The sequence below is a fragment of the Microtus pennsylvanicus genome, chromosome 17, assembly GCF_037038515.1.
Source record: "Microtus pennsylvanicus isolate mMicPen1 chromosome 17, mMicPen1.hap1, whole genome shotgun sequence".
NCBI classification, from domain to species: Eukaryota; Metazoa; Chordata; class Mammalia; order Rodentia; family Cricetidae; genus Microtus; species Microtus pennsylvanicus.
Window position 1 is genome coordinate 34953023 of NC_134595.1, and position 21033 is coordinate 34974055.

The 21033-nt window shown below is 42.5% G+C and overlaps 1 protein-coding gene across 5 annotated transcripts in view; it reads right to left on the reverse strand.

Annotated features, from left to right (window-relative positions):
- The window catches only part of LOC142836731 (nuclear autoantigen Sp-100-like), a 65038-nt gene extending 51089 nt beyond the window's left edge, over positions 1-13949 (reverse strand). For 4 of the 5 annotated variants that reach the window (XM_075951252.1, XM_075951255.1, XM_075951253.1 and 1 more), the window contains exon 1: positions 13820-13932. The gene's annotated coding sequence lies outside the window, so the exon portion shown is untranslated. Of the gene's footprint in view, positions 1-13819 lie in introns of all 5 variants that reach the window. The other variant, XM_075951251.1, reaches the window with a different exon arrangement.
- Positions 13950-21033: the final 7084 nt, after the last annotated feature.

A 21033-nucleotide genomic window follows, 5' to 3' on the forward strand; every position in this document is an offset into this window, starting at 1 on the left:
GCAGAGGCATTACCCAACCCCCTTGACCGCCTCCCCCCCACCGTTAGTCTGCGAGGGCTGGTCCCCTCTGCTGGGGCTGCTCCTCCTCTGCTGCTACCTCTCTCTCCCTGGCCCATCCCAGCTTGCACCCAGGGGCCTCCTTCACTCTCCCTCCCTTCCACAGGGCCGCGGGATCACCCAGTTTAGCCTGTTTGGGCGCTGGGTCGGGTGCTTGGTGCAGAGGGCAGCGGTAGTTTCTCTGTTTTGGTGGCTGGCCTGCAGAGTGGTAGGTCTTTTGTTGGCGAGGTCCCTGGTGAATGGGGAGCCTGGTCCTATTCCTGAAGACCCTTCTGAGTGGTGAGAGGCATCTTGGCCCGCGGCAGGAACCCAGGAAACGGAGCAAAGGCATTTTGTAAGCGGGTCCCCTAGCCAGCAGGGAAACCTGAGCCTGTTTTAAAAGACCCATTAGATAGCATCGATAGGAGGAGATGGGCAGGCGCCAAGGCAAGAATTCACCCAACAATCTGAAAAACAACATGAAAACACCAGAACCCAATGATCTTACAACAGAAGGATTTGAAGACCCTAACACAGAAGAAGTGGGAAAAATTGACTTTATGAAAGTAATAGAGTCCCTTAAACAACATGTAAAAAACGCCCTTATAGAAATGGATGAGAAGTATAACAAAAAGTTTGAAGAAATGAGTAAATACGTAAATGATACCCTGGGAAACCAAGAAAAAAAAGATCAAACAGGTATTGGAAACAGTTCAAGAATTGAAAACTGAAATGGAAGCAAGGAAGAAAACACAAACTGAGGACCAGCTGGATATGGAAAATTTAGGTCAATGAGCAGAGACTACAGAAACAAGCATAATCAATAGAATACAAGAGATAGAAGAAAGAATCTCGGATTCTGAGGACACCATAGAGAAAATAAACACACTGATCAAAGAAAACAGCAAAGCCAACAAATTCTCATCACAAAACATTCAGGAAATATGGGACACAATAAAAAAGACCAAACCTAATAATAATAGGAATAGAAGAAGGAGAAGAGTCACAGCTCAAAGGCCCAGAAAATATTTTTAACAAAATTATGCAAGAAAACTTTCCCAACATAAAAAAGATATTCCTTTGAATATTCAAGAAGCATACAGAACACCAAACAGACTGGATGAAAGAAAAACATCCCCTCGCCATATAATAATCAAAACACAAAATATACAGATTAAGAAAGAATATTAAGAGCTGCAAAGGAAAAAGGGCAAGTAACTTATAAAGGTAAATCGATCAGACCTACACCTGACTTCTCTATGGAAACCATAAAATCAAGAAGGTCCTGGATAGAGGTACTGCAGAAGCTAAGAGACCATGGGTGTAAACCCAAACTACTATACCCAGCCAAGCTATTGTTCACTATCAATGGAGAAAACAAGACATTCCAGGATAAGAACAAATTGAAACAATACATAGCCACAAATCCAGCACTACAGAAAGTAATAGAAGGAAAATCACAACCCAAGGAATCCAACATAGCCAACACTGCCTACAATAATTCAGGCAACTAGCGACCCTTCACCAGCACAACTCAAAGAAGGGAGACACACAAACTCTACTCTCAAAAACAATAACAATAACCCGAGTAAACAACCAGTGGTCATTAATATCACTTAATATTAATGGCCTCAATTCACCTATAAAAAGGCACAGGCTAAGAGATTGGATACGAAAACAGGATCCAACATTCTACTGTTTGCAAGAAACACATCTCAACCACAAAGACAGGCATCTACTCAGAGTAAAGGGTTCGGAAAAATTTTTTCAAGCAAATGGTCCTAAGAAAAAAGCAGGTGTGGCCATACTAATTTCTAACAAATCTGACTTCAAACTAAAATCAATCAGAAGAGATTGAGATGGACACCTTATACTCATAACAGGAACAATTCATCAGGAGGACGTCTCAATCCTGAATATCTACGCCCCTAATATAAAAGCATCCACTTATGTAAAAGAAATATTACTAAAACTCAAGGCAGACATCAAACCACACACACTAGTAGTAGGAGACTTCAACACACCTCTCTCACCAATGGACAGGTCAATCAGACAGAAACCTAATAGAGAATTAAGAGAATTGTTGGAGGTAATGAAACAAATGGACTTAACAGACATTTATAGAACACACCACCCAAGTAGGAAAGAATATACCTTCTTCTCTGCAGCTCATGGAACCTTCTCAAAAATTGACCACAACTCGGAAACAAAGGAAACCTCAACAGATACAAAAAAATATGTGTCCACCTTTGTCTTATCAGATCACCACGAATTAAAGTTAGAAGGCAACTACAATGCTATCCCAAGAAAGCCGACAAACTCATGGAAACTGAACAGTCAACTACTGAACCACAACTGGGTCAAGGAAGAAATTAAGAAAGAAATTAAAATCATCCTTGAATTTAATCTAAATAAAGAGACAACATTCTCAAACCTATGGGACGCGATGAAAGCAGTACTAAGAGGAAAGTTCATAGCACTAAGTGCCCACTTAAAGAAAACGGAGAAAGCATACATCAGGGACTTTACAGCGCACCTGAAAGCTCTAGAGAAAAAAGAAGCAGACGTGCCCAGGAGAAGTAGAAGACTGGAAATAATCAAACTGATGGCTGAAATCAACAAAATAGAAACACAGAAAACAGTCCAAAGAATCAATGAAACAAAAAGTTGGTTCTTGGAGAAAATCAACAAGATCGACAAACCCCTATCCAAACTAATTAAACGACAGAGAGAGAACATGCAAATAAATAAGATGAGAAATGAAAAGGGGGACATAACCACAGACACAGAGGAAATTCAGAGAATCATTAGATCTTACTACAAAAGCCTGCATGCCACAAAACTGGAAAATACAAAAGAAATGCCATCTTTTTAAATAAATATCATATACCAAAGCTAAACCAATACCAGGTGAACGATCTAAATAGACCTGTTAGTCGCAAAGAACTAGAAACTGTTATCAAAAATCTCCCTTCCAAAAAAAGCCCAGGACCAGATGGTTTCAATGTACAATTCTACCAGAACTTCCAAGAAGAACTAATACCTATACTCCTTAGTGTATTTCACAATATAGAAACAGAAGAGTCATTGCCAAACTCCTTTTATGAAGCTACAGTTACCCTGATACCAAAACCACCCAAAGACCAAACCAAGAAAGAGAATTACAGGCCTATCTCACTCATGAATATTGATGCAAAAATACTCAATAAAATACTGGCAAACCGAATCCAAGAACACATTAGAAAAATTATCCATTATGATCAAGTAAGTTTCATCCCAGAGATGCAGGGCTGGTTCAACATATGAAAATCTATCAATGTAATCCACCATATAAATAAACTGAAAGTAAAAAACCATATGATCATTTCATTAGATGCTGAAAAAGCATTCGACAAAATTCAACACCCCTTTATGATAAATGTCTTGGAGAGATTAGGGATACAAGGGTCATACCTAAATATAATAAAAGCTATTTACAGCAAGCCGAAAGCTAACATTAAATTAAATGGAGAAAAACTCAAAGCCATCCCACTAAAATCAGAAACACGACAAGGATGTCCACTCTCTCCATACCTCTTCAATATAGTGCTTGAAGTTCTAGCAATAGCAATAAGACAACATAAGGGGATCAAGCGGATTTGAATTGGAAAGGAAGAAGTTAAACTTTTGTTATTTGCAGATGATATGATAGCATACATAAGCGAACCCAAACACTCTACCAAAGAACTCCTACAGCTGATAAACACCTTTAGTGATGTGGCAGGATACAAGATCAACTCAAAAAAATCAGTGGCCTTCCTGTACACTAAGGATAAGGAAGCAGAGAGGGAAATTAGAGAAGCATCACCTTTCACGATAGCCACAAACAGCATAAAATATCTTGGGGTAACTCTGACCAAGGAAGTGAAAGATCTATTTGACAAGAACTTTAAGTCTTTGAAGAAAGAAATTGAAAAGGATACCAGAAAATGGAAGGATCTCCCTTGATCTTGGATTGGGAGGATCAACATAGTAAAAATGGCAATTCTACCAAAAGCAATCTATAGATTCAATGCAATCCCCATCAAAATCCCATCAAAATTCTTCACAAATCAGGAGAGGAAAATAATAAACTTTATATGGAAAAACAAAAACCCAGGATAGCCAAAATAATCTTATACAATAAAGGATCATCTGGAGGCACTACCCTCCCTGACTTTAAACTCTATTACAGAGCTACAGTATTGAAAACAGCTTGGTATTGGCATAAAAACAGAGAAGTCAACCAATGGAATCGAATAGAAGACCCTGACTTTAACCCACAAACCTACGAACACCTGATTTTCAATAAAGGAGCTAAAAGTATACAATGGAAAAAAGAGAGCATCTTCAACAAAGTGTGCTGGCAAATCTGTAGAAGAATGAAAATAGATCCATATCTATCACCATGCACAAAACTCAAGTCCAAATGGATTAAATACCCCAATATCAGTCTGAACACACTGAAACTGATAAAAGAGAACTTGGGAAGTACTCTACAACACATGGGCACAGGAGACCACTTCCTACGTATAACCCCAGCAGCACAGACATTAAGGGCATTGTTGAATAAATGGGACCTCCTGAAACCGAGAAGCTTCTGTAAAGCAAAGGACACTGTCACTAAGACAAAAAGGCAACCCACTGACTGGGAGAAGATCTTCACCAACCCCGCAACAGACAAAGTTCTGATCTTCAAAATATATAAAGAACTCAAGAAACTAGACCGTAATAGGATAATCAACCCAATTATAAAATGGGGCACTGAACTGAACAGAGAATTCTCAACAGAAGAAGTTCAAATGGCCAAAAGACTCTTAAGGTCATACTCAACCTCCTTAGCGATCAGGGAAATGCAAATCAAGACAACTTTAAGATACCATCTTACACCTGTCAGAATGGCTAAAATCAAAAACACCAATGATAGCCTTTGCTGGAGAGGTTGTGGAGTAAGGGGTACACTCATCCATTGCTGGTGGGAATGCAAACTTGTGCAACCACTTTGGAAAGCAGTGTGGCGGTTTCTCAGTAAATTCGGCATCAACCTACCCCTGGACCCAGCAATACCACTCTTGGAAATATACCCAAGAGATGCCTTATCATACAACAAAAGTATATGCTCAACTATGTTCATAGCAGCATTGTTTGGTGATAGCCAGAACCTGGAAACAACCTAGATGCCCTTCAACGGAAGAATGGATGAAGAAAGTATGGAATATATACATATTAGAGAACTACTCAGCAGTAAAAAACAATGACTTCTTGAATTTTGGATGCAAATGGATGGAAATAGAAAACACTATCCTGAGTGAGGTAAGCCAGACCCCAAAAGAGGAACATGGGATGGTCTCACTCATATTTGGTTTCTAGCCATAAATAAAGGAAATTGAGCCTGTAATTAGTGATCCTAGAGAAGCTAAATAAGAAGGAGAACCCAAAGAAAAAAAATATAGGCATCCTCCTGAATATTAACTTTCATCAGTCGATGAAAGCAGACAGAGACAGAGTCCCACATTGGAGCACCGGACAGAAATCTCAAGGTCCAAATCAGGAGCAGAAGGAGAGAGAGCACGAACAAGGAACTCAGGACCGCGAGGGGTGCACCCACACACTGAGATAATCGGGATCTTCTATTGGGAACTCACCAAAGCCAGCTGGCCTGGGTCTGAAAAAGCCTGGGATAAAACCGGACTTGCTGTACATAGCGGACAACGAGGACTACTGAGAACTCAAGAACAATGGCAATGGGTTTTTGATCCTACTGCATGTACTGGCTTTGGGGGAGCCTAGGCAGTTTGGATGCTCACCTTACTAGACCTGGATGGATGTGGGTGGTCCTTGGACTTCCCACAGGTCAGGGAACCCTTATTGCTCTTTTGGCTGACGAGGGAGGGGGACTTGATTGGGGATGTGGGAGGGAAATGGAAGATATTGGAGGGGAAGAGACAGAAATCTTTAATAAATAAATGAAGGAAGAAAGAAAGAAAGATTTTCTCAGTTCCCCCAAAGATTACCAATGCCCCCAAGCAACAGAAATTCATATAGAAATTTATGCCCATGGTCCAAAAAATGAGTTATTTTGTTATGGATATTTATTATTATTTAAGGGGGTTGGTTACAAGTTGCTTTTAGTAATAGTCAGAAAAATATTTGGACAAAAAAGATTAGATTCATGGATCTTTTTCTGAAAAATAAGGGGTATATAGAAAGGATAGGATAGCAGTGTAGATTATTGAATCTACATTTACAACAACTACTAGTCTTAAATATTTTACATATGTATGAATTTTTGTATTTTGATACAAATTTAAAGTTCATTTTGCTGCACAGTATTATGTTTCTACTCTTGTTTGGGTTTTTTCACATGTTTCAATTATATTTACTTCTTTTTAACGTTTATTTATTTATTATTTATATAATATTCTGTTTTTTGTGTATGCCTGCAGGCCAGAAAAGGGCACCCGACCTCCTTACAGATGGTTGTAAGCCACCATATGTTTGCTGGGAATTGAACTCAGGACCTTTGGAAGAGCAGGCAATGCTCTTAGCCGCTGAGCCATCTCTCCAGCCCTTGTTTGGGTTTTTGTGCTCATGTAATTCATTTAAAATGTAACATATAATTAAAAATATAAATTAATAGTCATCTATAATAGTCAAACTTTACTCATGTTAGATATGTTTCTAAGGTCATAAGCAGATATATTTAGATAGATAGGTTGTCTTCAAACACTTGAAAGACCTAAAGAATATGGCATTTAATGTGTGCAACAACCAAAGGTTTTTCATGACAGTGAGACATGTCTACTCCTGGCAGCACTAATCTACTTCAGAGAAGATGATGGGTATTGAAAAACTCATATGAGTTTTCCTTCTTTATGACAAAGGCTAGCCATGTGAAACTACCCTTGTCTCAATTTCTGACAGTCCAAACTAGACCAATAGTACAAAAAAAATGGTGACTGCTGAACTTTGTTAAGACAAGGTAGGACAGACCTTTAGAACTCCCTGCATCACAGGAATGTTTCTCAGACATGCTAGGCCTGTAGGTCAGATTTGAATGCTGCAATGGTACAGAGGAACTTTGGGTGACTGTCCAGACAGCCTGATATCCCTGTCATTAAGTAACATTTCATCTTTCTGGAGTCTTTTTTGAACTGTAATTCTTACTTAGTAAGTGCTTTTGTTATATAAAATTTTACTATATTAAAATTAAAACCTTTTTCAGTTGGACAAAAAGGGAGAAATCTTGTGAAAAAATCCTTTCACATACTGAAGATTTCTCACTCAGATTGGTTTAATAAAACCTGATTGGCCAGTAGGCAGGCAGGCATTATAGATGGGACAACCAAAATAGGAGAATGATGGGAAGAAGGGCAGAGTCAAAACAGATGCTATCCAGCAGCCAGGGAAAGGATATGTCAAAAATGAGAAAAAAGTCATGAGCCATGTGGCAAAGCATTGATAAGGAATATGCGTTAATTTAAATGTAAGAGTTAGGTAGCAATGAGCCTGAGCTATCTGCTAAGTATTTGTAATTTATATTAAGTCTGTGATTTAGTTACTTTGGATGTGGCTGCTGGTTATTTGGGGGCAGGTAGTCCGGAGAGGAAAGTTCTGCCTATACTGACTCACTATGTAGCCCATATTTGCCTGGTATTTACTCTATAGACCAGTATTGCTTCAGACTGGCAGAAATTCTTCTGTTAACCCCTCAAGTGCTGAGATTCCAGGAAAGAACCACCTCTTTTAAATTCAGGCAATTCACATCATGTTCTGTGTTCCTAGAGTGTTGTAGATGTTCATTTGTGAAGATGACTTCCAGAGGATGACAAAAGTGGGTTTTTGTTAATTTTAACTAAAAATTTATCCTTCCAAAGTAAATGCATAATTTTACAAGCATTGGGAAAAAGCATGTCAGAGAGCCGTCTCAGGAAGTAAAGGAACCCAGATGATCCATAAAGTTGTCCTCTGACCTCCATGTGTTCTAACATGCACACATACATACACACACACCACAAACACATGCATCATGCACACATGCATACACATGACCATCCTGCTCACTCATGTATCATGGGTGTACACACACACGCACACACACACACACACACACACACACACACACACACACACACACACACAGAATCACCCAACATGCACACACATGCACTAAGCATAATAATAACTGTAGCAACAATAATACTACATTTAAAAAAATATATAAAAAGCACCTCAAGAGACAGAGTAAGCTAGTTGGTGGTGGCTCACACCTTTAATCCCAGCACTTGGAAGAGATGCAGGCGAATCTCTGTGAGTTCAAGTCCAGCCTGGTCTACAGAGCAAGTTTGAGAACAGCCAAGACTACAGAAGGAAACCCTTGAAAAAGCTTCTTGAAAAATCAAAAAGCAAAACTAGGGAGCTGGGGAGAGCAATATTTGATATGCATGCCTAGTCCTCTGGAAGAGAAGCCAGTGCTCTTAACTTCTGAGCCATCTCTCCAGCTCTCTGATTTCTCGAACTGATGGAAGGTTTTAAGAGAAGACTAGAAACACAAAACAACACACTATTGGTGAAGGGACGATCCAGAAGACAGAACAATAGAAAACATCGAGCTAACATATAATAAAGACATTATAAATGAAAATAATTCAGAAAAGAATAGAGACGGTCTGGACATGGAACCTGCCTCATCCCTTCAGTCCTAGAGAGAGAAACACTGGCGCACTTGCATGAAAATGTCAGAATGAAACCCGTTCCTCTCTGGGATGGAGTTATAGCTCGGTGGTCAGAGGATCTGAGTTCAATCCCCAGCATCCACATAGTGGCTCACAGTCATTCATAACTAAAGTGTTAAGGGATCTAACACCCTTTTATGCCATCCGTGGACAGCAAGCACACATGTGGTGCACTTACATACATGCAGGTAAAACATTCATATACATATAGTATAAATAATAAATCTTTTTTCAAAAGAAAAGTATCCTAATATTCTAAGACAAAGGGATGAAGGAAAGAGGGAGGAAAGGGGAAGGGAGGAAAGATACAGAAATGGAGAGATTAAGAAAGTAATACATGGAGAAATAGTGACTGGGGATTTCCCGAGTGGATAAATGACATCAATTTAAACCCCACGAAAATATAAATAGGACCAATAAAAAACAATAAAAATGAAGGCAGATTACAATAAAGAAGTAAGAAAAAAATCTTAAGGAGGGAAAAAACAACCCTCATAGGTTACTTCCAGGACACAGGCCATAAACTGTGAAAATGGGCTTCAGACAATCGATGGCTACCAGAACTGTACTGAGGGCAGATTCGAGCAACCTCTATTTCCTCTCATTGTTGAGAAAAATCTGGCAGAAGTGGCACGGACATTAGAAGAACATATTTAGATCCTGGATTACATCTTGTGGAAAGCTAAACGTGCTGTGAACGGCCCAGGTCCAACCATCAGTGAGATGGGCTGTAAACCACAGCAAGCAGACGGTAAAGAAAGGACAGCAGGCTAGAAGACGCAGAAGGACCTGACTTGGAAGAATGACCAGAAAACATTAGGAAATTGTCCTCAAAGCACCTCAAAACTGATTTAAACGGGGGAGAAGATGGGCAGGAAGTTAACAAACGCAGCCTACAGAAGAGCTTACACAATCTTGTTGACAACCTAAGACCCCCGTAAGATCCGTTTTACCCCTCACACAATCTGTTTCCTTAAAACCTAGAAATTAGGGGATAGAGAGATGGCTCAGTGGTTAAGAGCACTGGCTGCTTTTCCAGGGGACCCAGGTTCAGTTCCCAGCACCCACATGACTCACAAGTGTCTGTAACTCCCGGGAGCCTAACCATACTATCGCTTTCCAGGGCACCAGGCATGGTGTGCTGCACAGACATACATGCAGGCAAATCACACATACACATGAATTAATAATATAATTTTAAAAACTAAGTCAGGATTAGGGAGGCTTGACCCACTCATATAAAGACATGAGTTCAAATCCCCAGAATTCACATAGAAGTCAAATATTACAGGCATGTCTGCAGTTCCAACAACGTCTGCAGCTCAATAGGAGATGGAGACAGAAGCCTTGCAAGCTTCACCATGCAACCAGCCTAGTGGGCACAGAGGCAAAGGAGAGAACCTGCCTCACACGGGATGGGAGATGAGGAGCCACATCCAACGTTGTTCTCTGATCTATGTATATGTGCCGTGACACACACACACACACACACACACACACACACACGACTTTTAAACTTAGAAATGGCAAAAAACAAACCTTACTAAAAATATAACTCCTTGTCATGTAGGAAGAGATAGAGACAGTCCTTATGAATGGAAAGCTAAAAATCAGAAAGAGGAAAGCATCAGGGGCAGTGAGAACTAGGAAGGTAATGTGACTACAGTGTAGAATACTTTTGCCTAAAATGGAGACAGAAAGAAGAAAAGAAACTTTCTCTGAATAAAGATAGACTAATATCTGTTACTCAAAGACCATAGAACTGTGGTCAAAAGAAATGAAACAAACACTCACGTCAGGCCTGATGGTGCAGGCCTGTAGGCACAGCTACTCAGAAAGCTGCAGCAGCAGAATTATAGTTCAAGGTCAGTCTGGGCAACTGATTGATCCTTTGTCTCAAAATTAAAAAGTAAAAAGAGTGCTGGGGATGTAGAGAACTTGCCTGGAAAATAGAAACTCTAGATTCCAACCCAGGTTCTGAAATCAGAGACACAAAACCACAAAAAAAAAATGCTTGATTTTGTCAGTGCCCTTTAGTATCAATTTATTTGTAGATGCTTCTTTATTACATGACTGATACTAAATTTCAATTTTAGCTTTGTAGAGGACAGAACTCACCAAACACAAAGTGCAATATTGTCACAGAGGTGGGTCATACCCACAGTTCCCAGCGTATTTAGCAAAAGCACAGAAGGGAAAACATCTGATTAAGGGCAGTGAAAACTAAACCAGTCCTAGGGGAGGGAATTTCCCAGCCAGTGCACAGGGAAAGAAACCCATTTCCTACTTGTGGAGTTTTGAAGGAAAATGACCCCTACAGGAACTGGCACTATTAGGAGGTTTGGATTTGTGGGAGGGAGTGTGTCACTGTGGGGTGGGCTTTGAGTTTTTCTTTTTCTCAAGTTTCACTCAGTGTGACAATCAACTGACTTCCTGTTGCCTCTGAGTCAAAACATAGGGCTCTCAGTTCCAGCACCACATTTCCCTGCATGCTGCCCTGGTCCCCATCCTGATGATAATGCACTGAAGCCCTGAACATGTAAGCGAGCCACCCCATTGGAAGGGTTTTCTTTAGAAATGTTGCCTGTGTCATGGAGTCTCTTCACAGCAATAAAAGATCCGAACTAATACACCACTTAGTGGGTGAATGCAAATGAACACACATCTCTGTCACCTCTGCAGTCTCGGGCAGAGAGAGGGGAGACTCCCCATCTCATCTGCTATTGGCAGGAAGAGCATTGACGCTGCCTCCTCACAGGCCACGTGCCAGCATCTACGAGCAAGTGGTCACTGCTGCCCTTTGACTCAGGAACTCCACTCTTGTTTGTTTTAGACACAATGAAGTATCCTGAAAGTAAGGAAAATGAATCACATGGCCACTGTCCTTACAGCATGCTGGTGACAGTGAACTGCGGTAGTGACCTTAATGTCCATCAAAGCAGACTGGTGTAAAACTCACGGTGAGGACTGGCAAGGTGGCTCAGTTAATGAAGGAGTTAGCAACCAAGGCAGATGACTTTGGTTGTACCCCAGAAATCACAAGACAGAAGGAAAGAACCAACTCCTCTACATTGTCCCTGACACCAAGACACATGCATAATTAAATAAACATAATTAAAATTATGAATCTCTTCCTCCTTATACAAGCACTCTGAATAGCAGGCAGCTGGTAAGAAGAACGAAGGAAATGTGCAAACGTTAAGGTGAGGACTACGATAAGGTTTCTACTTTTTAAATAACCTAAGGCTCTGAATACAGAACAATAGTACAAAATGAAAATACTCATTAAATAGTTATGAAAATAAGTTACACAAGAAAAGCAAAGGAAAAGATAAAGAGTCTGGAGAGGTCAGCAGTTAAGAACGCTGGCTGCTCATCCCAAGGGTGGGAGCTCAGTTCCCAGCACCCATGTCTGGAAGCTCAGATCCATCTGTACTGCAAGTACAGTGATCTGATACCCTCTTCTAGCCTCCAAAAGCACCTGACCTAATCTCTCTCTCCCTCTCTCTCTCTCTCTCTCTCTCTCTCTCTCTCTCTCTCTCTCTCTGTCTCTCTCTCTCTCTCTCTCTCTCTCTCTCTCTCCTCTCTCTCTCTCTCTCTCCCTTGTCTTTGTCTGTCTCTCTGTCACTGTATTTCTCTTTTGTCTCTTTTTCTTTCCAACATACACACACACACACATGCATGCAAGCACACACATACAGACACACAGAGTATATATGATGTAGAAGGTAAGTACCAGGCACAATGAATGCACCTTTAGTCCCAGTACTTGGGAGACAGAAACAGGTGGGTCTCTGCTGGGAGTCTCAGGCCAGCCTGGCCTACATAACAAGTTTCACAACAGCCTAGCTGGTATTATAAAAGGACAAAGAGAAGCTGTCTAATATGTATTGAAGGATGAACCCAAGACTAGGAACTGTGGGGCGTGTGTATGGAGGGCAGTTAAAGTGGTTGTATCTTTTCTATATTTCCACAAGGCTTGAAAACTTATAAACCACATTTTATTATGAAACAAGGCCTGGTGGTGCCTCCCTGAAACTCCAGTCACTGAAAAGACACAAACATCAGACAGGATCAGAAGTTCAAGGCTAGACTGGGATGTAGAATGAGTTCAAAGTCAGTCTGAGTGACATAGCAAAACCTCAATTCTAAAGTTTTTAAAAAATACAGAGACACATAGTCAAGCACAGTCGAGGCCCTATGTTCAACGCCAGTACTGGAAATGTATCACTTCCTGTGCAGTAGCAAACACCCTGACAGGCACTGTTTCTGAGGAGAACATCTGATCACCACTGTGGAGCAGACAGAGGTCGACCATGTCTTTGTCAGAGGAATCACCCTCCTAGGACAGGACGCTGAAGTGAAAATAAAAACGTGCAGCTTGCCATGGCTGTCACTATCACGGGCCTATTTCTTTTTCCTTCTTGATCAAAATCTGACAGGGAGCGCTCAGACCAGGAGTGAGCCTGGGACAGCTTCCTAGGTGACAAGTCCTGCCAGACAGGTAGGAGACCAGGACAGAGGGAACACAGCTGCTGACTCTGAGACTCTGATGTTTGAATTTCTTCCCTGAGGTGACTTAGTGAAAGCAGAGAGAGGCAGAGGGACTGAGAACACTCAGATTTCATGAGATAACAACAGAGCCATGTCACAGAGGTCGCCAGGAGTCCCTGACAGGTGTGACCAGAGTCTCCTTCTGACAGCTGACAGTGCTGCACACAAGAACGTTATGACTGTGGGTGATGGCAAGCTGGCCTCTTCAGCAGATATCTTACTCAGTTTTAAAAACTCCAAGTGTTCTCTCTGTCTGTCACTCTGTCTGTCTGTCTCTGATTCTGTCTCTCTGTGTGTCTCTGTCACTCTCTGACTGTCTCTCCGTCTCCATCTCTTTCTCCCCTCTTCCTCTCTCTTGGCTCTTCTCTCTAACTACAGTGCAGAACTGCTTCACGTCCAGGGCTTCGGACTGACTGAAGCTACAGCCACTTAATTAAGACATCAGAGGGCAAAGTTACAGAGGGAGAAAGACTCACCTGTTGCTGAAGCTGCCACCTTCTGTCTCTTAACTCCTGCCAGGGTCACGGGAGGGTGAAGCTCTTACCCTTGGTCTCCTCACAGGCTTCCAGACCCTGAGTTGTGGCCCACAGCTGAGAGCAGGAAGTCAGCCTGAACTCTAACTCAGCGGAGAGGGCTCCGCCCAAATGAGGAAAAGAGAACCGAAAGTATTTTTCTAATGTCAATGTGTTCTGAGATCCTGTCCTGTCTTCTTTCCTGAAATGAGGGAGCAGTGGGGAGCAGAAAGAGGGAACTAGAAGATTACGACAGGGCACACTAGGGACATGCAGGGACAGTTCCCAAGAGTGCCGTATGTATGCAGAGATAGGAAAAAAAACCCAGCAACCCAAAAGCAACAACAACAAAACTCCCCTCAAATCCAAACAATCATCAGTCACCTCTGTGTCTAGGGAGCAGTTTTACCAGGGTTGGCTGTATAATCCCCCCCTTTTTTGTCTTGTCCATGACTAAGTGGCTTCGGTGGGTGAGATGGGGGAGGAGGGTCAAACACTCAGGTAATCTCTCAGGTTAGCAGGAGAACCCAGAGCTGGATCCTGACCAAGAGAAGCTTTCCCTCATACCTCAACGGAAGTGGAGTTGTAGGGGGAGATCCCCAACTTTATAGATACTCTGGGTCAGAGCACTGACTGAGGAGTTGTCATCTCAGCCTAGAAATTAAGGTTGGGAGGAAGGTGCCACAGTGGCCACCAGGTCTTAAAGGCAAAAACTTGTCCACCCTTCTGAGATGTGAACCTCGAGAGAGATGGGCAGACAGCCCTTCCAGGAAACCCCTGAGGCATCATCAGGATACACCAGGTTCCTCTCTGTTGCTCCCTCTGAGAAGACTCTCACTGAGGAACCAGGGACTGGGTGAGCCTGTGTCCTGTCAGGTCTCCAGCAGTCTTCTTGCCTGCGCAGACCAGGGCTCTGTTCTCATCCTTAGCTCAAATGCACAGGGACAGGGCTGGAGTGGGGCTGCCTGACAGCAGCAGCCTGGGGCCAGGCCTGAGGTCAGATTTCAGGGCTCCTTTCACTGTCTCACATATTAGCCATGTCTCCAATTCTACTTCTATCAGGAATAAAACTTTTGAAAATGACTTTATTCGATTATAAATCATGCATGTGTGTTTCTGTATGGGGCAGGCACATGGGAGTGCATGTGGCTAATGATGTAAGAAGCCCGTGTGGCATCCCTGGACCTGGAGTCAGAGGCAGCTGTGCCACCAGATGTAGGTGCTGGGAACCAGAACCTGGTCCTCTGTAAAAGTAGAAAGCTCTTAACAGCTGATCCATCTCTAGCCCCAGACAGTATTTTGATCCTCATCCTGTCTCTTCATGTTGCCTATCTGTCAGGTAGTCTAGGACCAAGGTTGGAGAAAATGATAAACTTGGGGCTATGAGGCCCTAAACTTGTTTAAGTCTAAGCCTAAGTTTGCCTCTTTCCTCAAGTTCACTTCTACCTGAGAACCAGGTGAGGAGAGGCCGGAAGCTAAACTGTGATGCTCTTTTACTCTTTTGGCTCCCAAATAAATCACACATGGAGGCTTATTCTTAGTTATAAATGCTCGTCCTTGGCTTGTTTTATTGCTTGTCGGTTTTAACTTAATTTATCCCATTTTACCTTTTGCCTCTGGGCTTTTTCTGTTCTCTTCTTTTTATCTTACTTCCCTTCTTACTCTGTGGGTGCCTATGTGGCTGGGTGTCTAGTCCCTGTTGTTCTCCTCTCCCTCCCTTTCCCCTTCCTTTCCTCTCCTTTCTCCTCCTATTAAACCCTCTGTCTGCCAGCCCTTCCTATCCTTGCTCCTGTCTTGCTATTGGCCATTCAGCTCTTTATTAGGACAATCAGGTGCTTTAGACAGGCACAGTAACACAACTTCACAGAGTTAAACAAATGTCACACACTTAAAAAGAATATTCCCCAAAAGGAAGTCCTGGGCAATTCCATCATCATTATGCAATTATTCTCAGGACCCGGTGGGCACTGGGTAGGAACATCTGAGCTCTTAGAAGCTGTGTTGAGACTGAGCCAATTCACTTAACAGCCTGACTTCTGCCTAGAACCTCCCAGAGTAAGGTAAGGAATGTGAAACTTGGGATGTCACAAGCTGTGACATGTGACTGTGTGAGATGCTGGGGAGATAGAGGAGGAAACATGAATAGTTTTAGGTGGAAGTGTGAAGCAGGAAAGATCCCAAGGCAGTGAAGGAGAAAGTCAAGGACAGGGGCACACAGGAGGTCCACCTGCCATCTTCTGAAACCTGAGGACCATCCATGAGAAACACAGTCGAAGAAACGCAGGGTCCTGATAATGCTCAGGAGAAGGCGGGATGCTGGTCCAGGTTCTCATGTCCGGGGAGTCCCTACCTCTAGTCTGCATCATCTCCCATAGCCCTTCAGTTTTGTTTCTGTGTCATCAAGTGGACAAGGACAGAGATTCCCTGTACCTGGGTACAGATGGGGGACCCAGAGACTCTGCAGCCTATTGACATCACAGCTGCCTTGCCTTTACATCCCGTGCCACAGAGGCTGACCGTGTGCACAGCACACAGCAAGGAAAGAGCTGGCGAACTCCCTTCTCCCCTTCCTCTTTTTTCTTCATTATTATTTTATTTACCTTTTTCATTTCTGTGCATTGGTGTTTGGCAGCACTTATGTCTGTATGAAAGTGTCAGATCCATTGGAACTGGAGTTACAGTCAGTTGTGAGTTGCCATGTGGGTACTGGGTATTGAACCCTGGTCCTCTGGAAGATCACACAGTGTTCCTACCAAGGGATTCATCATCACTGTCCTAACTACTGAGCCATCATCGCTGTCCTAACTACTGAGCCATCATCACTATCCTAACCACTGAGCCATCATCACTATCAGAGGGCAGTAGCCTCTTTCTAGATAGAGTGGGTTCCAGCAAGCTCTACACCACCCCCTAATGGTTGTTACAAGTTGTAGGCTCTTTAGACTTGGATTCTACTGCCAATGATGGGAACCAAAAACCCTTTTCACAAGCTATGGAAACACTTGGGACTCTTGATAGATGTTCTGAGTTATCGCATAATCTTAATATTTGACAATCCATGAGCATAAATGAGCTTTTTGCCTATACAGAAACTCTTGGTTCAAATTGTCAGGGAGTTACAGTGAAACTGGCTCATCCACACCTCCTGGAAAATCCCATCTTCCTTCCCAGAGAGCTACATTCAACTTGTGAGCACCAGGGAGGCCCCATCACACTAGAAGTCAAGGCATTTTGTCCCTCACCCTGAGGTCTTAGGGTGGTGACCTAGAGTCTTCTCTAAGCACATAGTTCTCACTGGATCATAATTTAAAACACTTCAGAGTATTAAACAGTTTCAACAATAGATATGGTGACATTTGAAGAGAATAATTAGATGTAAAAATGTGTTTCACGTGAGACCATCAGAACGTACTCTGCATCCCTACTTAAATACACTCCTGTCTCCCTTTGGGTGATCTTTACCATCCTCTTTCCCCTGGAGTCCACACAGCTCTCTCCAAAGAGAATAGAAACTCAAAGAGAATGGAGACATTTTACTGATAGTCTTTGGCTCCCTCATCCATGAACCCTCCTAGAGGATATCCACCCCGTGAAGTGTGGAGCCGTGCTGAATGAAGGACCTTGGGTATCCATGGTAGCTTCCATGCCAAGCTGTAGTGACAACAGTCAGATGGACTTCTAAACAGAACACCTGGACATCAGCCAGGCCCTTGACTTTCTCTTTCTGAAACAACTTCTTCATTCTCATGAGATTCTGTTTGTTCTGGGTTTTGTTTGTTTGTTTGTTTTATGCTTTTTGTTTTTCCAGATTCTACAAGCTAGAAAGTCTCATACCGAAGTTCAGACTGTCCCGAACAAGACTGTGACTGTTCTCAAAATCAGGCAATAGGAAGCAGGAGGTTGATTCTTGGTCAGCCGACTCAAGTTCTGACCTCTCTCCCCAATCCAGTCTGAGTTCTTCCTTCTGCAGAGGTCTCAGACTGTTTGGGTTTTCACATAGCATCCAAAATCACTACCCAAGTAACAGACTATTCTCAAGTGCTTCTTCAGGAACAAGAAACCAAGCTTCCTTATTCCTCACTGAACACAGCATAGGAATCCTCATTATTCTCACACTCAGCCTGGTTCTGGAGATCAGACAAAGCCCTCTGAGCTGCTTTACCCACTCAGGAGACACAAGTGCCCTACCCGGCAGCAGCAGCAGACATGAAGCGTGCCTTTAGGAGGTGAGACACAGCTCACAACCGCACACTCTTGTGCTTGCACACTCACAGGAATGAGTCAGGTTCGGTAAAACACCTGTGGAAAAGTCACAGATGGCTGTAGACTTTGATGTGGAGTTAGTACAGGCCATCTTTACAAAATTGATGTAGATGTTCTGCAAAGCCTGAGAATTCCTCTTCTTTGCTGAAGGAGATGGGGTGATAGCATCAGTCTGGTCCTTGTTTGAGACACTTACTAAGTAGTCTTTACTTTCCAAGGGATTCAGGTTACAGTCATTGTTAGGGTCCTAGAGAAGTCCCACAAAAAACCCCACCACCCATGAAAGCACTCAGCAAGAGTATTTATTCTCTCTAGAGTAAGAGTTCTAGCATGTCTGGGGCCACATATCTGACACCAAAACTAACTGACAACCTCAAGAGTAGCTCAAGGCTCCTTTTATACACAGCTAAAGGAATTCTAAAGCAGTTAGGTCATCCTAACTTCCCCTTCCCCTCCCTCTCCAGTCCAAAGAGCAGTCGAGGTTCCCTGCCCTGTGGGAAGTCCAAGGTCCTCTCTCCTCTATCTAGAACTAGGAAGTGAACATCCAAACAGACTAGGCTCTCACAAAGTCATTACATGCAGTAGGATCAAAACCCAGTGCCATTGTCCTTGGTTTCTCAGCCAGCCCTCCTTGTCAGCCACGTTCAGGGAGTCCGGTTTGATCACATGCTCCATCATCCAGCTGACTTTGGTGAGCTCCCATTAGATCATGACTATGACTCTCCCACCCCAGGCAGACGCAGGTTAAGATCATTAGAATCTCCCATGATTCTCCCACTCCAGGCAGACGCAGGTTAAGATCATTCCTGGTAAGCCAGCTCGTGGGCTACACAGATTATAAGAAATGGGCTAGTCCAGGTGCGAGAGTTAGCTGAGAAAAGGCTAGATATGATGGGCCAAGTGGTGTTTAAAAGAATACAGTTTTCCATGTAATTATTTCGGGTAAAGCTAGCTGTGCGGGCGGCCGGGTGCGGGGACACAGCAGGCCGCTCTTATTACAACAGAGTGGCACCCAGACGTGATGGGCTAAATCCACTTAAAAACCTGAGAGAGCTTAATTTTAAACTGAAAAAAAAAAGAGTTTAACACAGATTTTTGCTGTTTGTTGGTGGTGTGTTGTAGAGAGATTTCCTGATTCGGCAACAGCAGCACAAAAAAACGCTGTGTCATTTTAAAGCGCAGCTTCTTGGGGCTGTGCTGCCAGCGTCAACTCTGGTTTTAAAGCATTTCAATGGATTTTATGGGACTGGATGTTTGTGTTCCTGCTTGGGATCAGAAGGAGAGTGCTCTGCGATATGCTGATGGCTCAGCACTCCCCGTCTGCACCTGGGCAGACTGCAGAATCAGGCTTACGCAGGTGGAAGAGCATGGCGGAAGAGACGTGTTTTCAGACTGTGCAGTGTGCTGCGTGTCAGATTTGGCTGTAACTTGGATGAAAAGAGTTTCTGTGCAGCACGCTCAGTCTCAGAATTAAACTGCTGAGTGAGGCTCCAATGTGGACTTGCTGTGTGCCTGGAACTGTGCGTAGCTCAGGGGCACCAGATGGATCTGAGGCAGGAGTGACTGCTACATGCTGAACTGTGCACCTCAGAAGGAACTACCGAAATTACTGTAATAACAGCGCAGTAAAGGTTTTGAGTGGGCAGGACACAGACGGTACCGTATTACCTGTACATGGTGCAACATAAGTTTTTAAGAACTGCTTAACATTTTAAGAAATGCTCCTGGATAGTAAAAAAAAAAAAATCTTACAGATTCACAATAAAACAGATTCAGACATAAAAGACCACACTGTTGGATGAATGTACGTTGGCTTGAGAGAGAGAAGAAAAAGAATATAGAGAATAAAGTTAATGGTTTAATAAAAAGGTAAAGTCTTTAAAGAGACAGAGTACAGATAGTTAAGAGATTAAAAGAAATAAAGAAAAATAAGCCACGTAAAAATGGAAAATTCACAGAGAGTCTGAATTATGTACATTGTGTTTTCTTTAAAATTTTTGACTGTAAAGGAGCTAAGTACAGAGAGACATTTCATTCTATGGGCTGCCAAATGGAACCAAAATGGATATCATGAGGGTATGACTTCAGAATTTGGGTCTAAGGATATGATGCTTTGGAAAGGGTCTTCTTTTGTTTTCACAGAGGACCAGACCCTGTGGATTGCATCTATCCCGATATGGTATGATAGACCACGACCTCCCTAAAAGTTCCTGTGAACACCCTCAAAAAATTACACCACTCAACTGCCAACTGAGATGAACCTGGCACACAGGTTACACCCTAAATGATCTGATTAACAGCGCCCCCATTCAGCAGGAAGCAGTTTGGAGAGAAAAAACTGAGCCCATGTTCCAAAATATTGTTTATAAATGTTCTTTTACATTTAAAGGGGGAAATGATATAGATATGAATAGTTTGCATTGGTATGGATTTTACAGTCAATTTTGCTATATGTATATGTATTTCTGCTCTTGATTAAGGTATTGTGATTGTGTAGTTCATTTAAAAATGTAATGTATAATTAGGAAATATAGTTTGTTAATGGATAATCATCAGTAATAATCAAGCTTGTAATCATGTTAGTTGGATTTTCTAGATGTATAGAGATATATTTCAGTTAGATAGGCATTCTTCATATCTTTCAAAGGCTGTAGAATATGGCATTTAAAATATTTTAATAACTTAGGACTTTTCATGACAATGAGACATGTCTGCTCCTGGCGGCACCAATCTACTTCAAGAGGAAGATGGGCATTGAAGAGGCTCCTTATGGAGTTTGATAGCCATTTGGGCAAGAAACTGTTCTTGCCTGGGCTGATGCATAAACTGGACACAGAGAACCCGCAGAGAGAGGACTGCTGAACTTGCCTAAAGGTGAGATGGTCTTTTGGGGTTCCTGCTTCATGAAAGAGTCT